The sequence below is a fragment of the Dermacentor albipictus genome, unplaced genomic scaffold (genome assembly GCF_038994185.2).
Source record: "Dermacentor albipictus isolate Rhodes 1998 colony unplaced genomic scaffold, USDA_Dalb.pri_finalv2 scaffold_27, whole genome shotgun sequence".
Classification (NCBI taxonomy): Eukaryota; Metazoa; Arthropoda; class Arachnida; order Ixodida; family Ixodidae; genus Dermacentor; species Dermacentor albipictus.
The window spans coordinates 537,843-540,687 of NW_027225581.1; the positions used below are offsets into that span (position 1 = coordinate 537,843).

Consider the following 2,845-nt stretch of genomic DNA (forward strand, 5'->3'; position numbering starts at 1 on the left):
GACGATGAAACGACACTCTAACCCCCGTATTCAGAAATGCGCCTTGACTCGAACTTGACTTGCGGCCGCCTCAAGTCGGCGCCAACCCGCATCATAAACCTCCCTTGACTTGAAGCGCCTCCTCGCGGCGGACTTCACTTGATCAAGTACGCGACAACTTCAAGACAGGGCCAGCGCTACCTTAAAGTGGGCTTGAGGAGCCATGGCGGCTTATAGGAGCGACGTTGCTAGAAGAATCAGCGCGTACGAATTTGCGTGTAGAGCATGTGATGTCGTCTTCGCTGATGCATTTTACATGCAAACTGTGCCACGGCCACGGATGCGCGACATATTGAACCCGATGGAGGTGTACGACGACGAGGAGTTTATCACGCGCTATCGCTTCACGAAGCAAACAGTTCGCGAGCTGCTCGCCTTTGTGCCACTTGAAGCGAGCGGCGACAACCGAGGGTTGCCGCTGACACCCATGCAGCAGCTGCTTGTGGCACTGAGATTTTACGGCGCCGGAACCTTTCAAATTGTGAGCGGCGACTTGGTCAGTGTGTCCCAGCCCACGGTGTGCCGCACGGTGAAACGAGTGACGCGCCTTCTTGCAAGGCACCTGTTCCGAGCAGTCGTCCGCTTTCCGGATGCCTCACAGCTGTCAGGTGTGATGCGAGATTTCTACGAGATCGCCCACTTCCCCGGGGTGACGGGCTGCATCGACGGCACACATGTGCGCATAAAGAGTCCCGGAGGCGATGACGCAGAAGTTTACCGCAACCGCAAAGGAGTGTTTTCTATTAACGTTCAGGTAAGCCATTTCTCACCATGTGTAGGGATCGTACGTAAGCGATTAGTTTCGCAGAAACGTAGAAGCAGCGGTAAAAGCCATATTACAATTCTCGCATGCTGTTTTCTGTTACGCGCGTCATATTCATTCACACACTATATTTGATGGAGACGGTACGAGTGCCGCTTTTTTTAATCGTTTATTTAGTTGGATGTGTGGTCTCAACTGTAGCGCTGCGGCAAGGACGAGCTTCGCTTGCTGATCACGAAGCAACTGATATGATGTGCGCGCGCACATAGTTTTATTTCACAACGTAAGAAATGGGCTATCACACTTCTGTCCATCGTGACCACTACAAGCTCTGCAACAAATTCCGTATTTACATGTGCCGTGGCAAAAACAGGGCGGCAAATTTTGGGCCGCATGAAATGTTTAGTTAGTTGAAAATTTCTGCGAGATAGCCTTCAGTTGTTTTCAGATTTTTATCTTCCGTTTTCTGGGAAGTAAAATGTACTTACAGCTGTTGCAACGCAACATGCCGTTCCTGCACTCATACTCTCGTTTTTTTTTGCAGGCGGTTGCCGGACCAATGCTGCAATTCTTCAACGTTGTAACGAGCTGGCCGGGGTCTGCCCATGACAGTCGCATATTCGACAATTCTAGAGTATGAGTTCTGTACGAACAGCACCGTATGCCTGGTCTGCTGCTTGGGGACATGGGCTATGCCTGCTCTCCTTTCTTGATGACCCCCCTTGCTGAGCCAGGTCCAGTCAACTCACCAGAAGGCAGGCAAGTAATGCCTAATCCTTTCAGGGGTGTACATGATAGGTAACACCTCTTTCCATAATAACATACTTTGTTTTTCTAAAGCTATGCAATACACCTGAGGTGTATTAAAGCGAGTAGCTGTAATGCATAAGCAACATGTTCCTCTGTTGTTTGTTGCTGCACCAAGAGCAGCACACAGATGGTGTCGCCTATATAGTGCGAGATTGTTACAGTACTGTTCAATATAATTGCCGGTAATGAAATATGACTGGGCAGCACGAATGCAAATCTAGGAAGGTACTACATCGTTTGCAGGAAACGGAATGTATTTGTAACCATTTAATGTAGATCTGTGCTAACTACACAGAATAAAAGCTTTGGAACAATATAATATACAGTGTGTATTCAAAAACTAATTGTATTGTATTGTCATTCTATCAGGTACAACAAGGCACATATCAAGACCCGCAACTCCATAGAAAGGGCCTTTGGAGTGTGGAAAAGGCGCTTTCCATGTTTGGACATGAAGGTGCAGCACAAGCCTCGTAATGCAGCTCGCATAATAACGGCTTGCGCTGCCCTGCACAACGTGGCCCTCCTACGAAGCCCTCCTACGAAGAGAACCCGAGCCACTCGGTCTCCATGTTCCCACCAGCCGATGCAGACGTACAGGAAGAAATACTTGCCAAGAGCACCTGCCAAGTGTTAATGGTGTGGGGGACAATCTACCTGGCATGCGTGCACGGCAGCTTCTTATACAGAGAAGTTTCTCTTAAAATTGTTGTTTGAAATCCACCTCAGTGTTTCTGAATAATAGGGGTGTGTGAACAGTGAATTTTGAGACTGAATCGAATGGAAATCATGCAGAATCAAATCGACTGGTTTTGGAATAATGAAGAGGCATTAGCAGCATTAATATAAAACAATGCTCACATCCTAGTATAGTCAGAAAGGTTCTGTCATTACATAGCACATTAGGAAGTGTTTATTAAAAGCACAAACAGAGCATCAGGAGCAGACCATTAGTTTCTTTGTATGTGCAGAACTCTTTAGAGTGTGCGAATGGTCACTGTATAGCCTGTAATGTATGGCTACCATAGTGACGTAGCCTGTTCCACTACGCGAGTTCTCATGTTTTATGTCTATACTATGCCCCAGGGGTAAAAACTTACCGTGCTTTTGCTCCAATTTTGTTTAATTGGGCGCAGTTGATGTTTTGAAATATTCAAAAGGTTTCGAATATTCACACACCCCTATTTGATTCTGCACGATTTCCATTCGATTCAGTCTGAAAATTCACTGTTC

At 47.0% G+C, this 2,845-nt stretch overlaps 1 pseudogene; it reads left to right on the top strand.

Moving 5' to 3' along the window:
- The first annotated feature begins 202 nt into the window (after positions 1 to 202).
- Positions 203 to 2,586, top strand: LOC139052608 (putative nuclease HARBI1; annotated as a pseudogene).
- Positions 2,587 to 2,845: the final 259 nt, after the last annotated feature.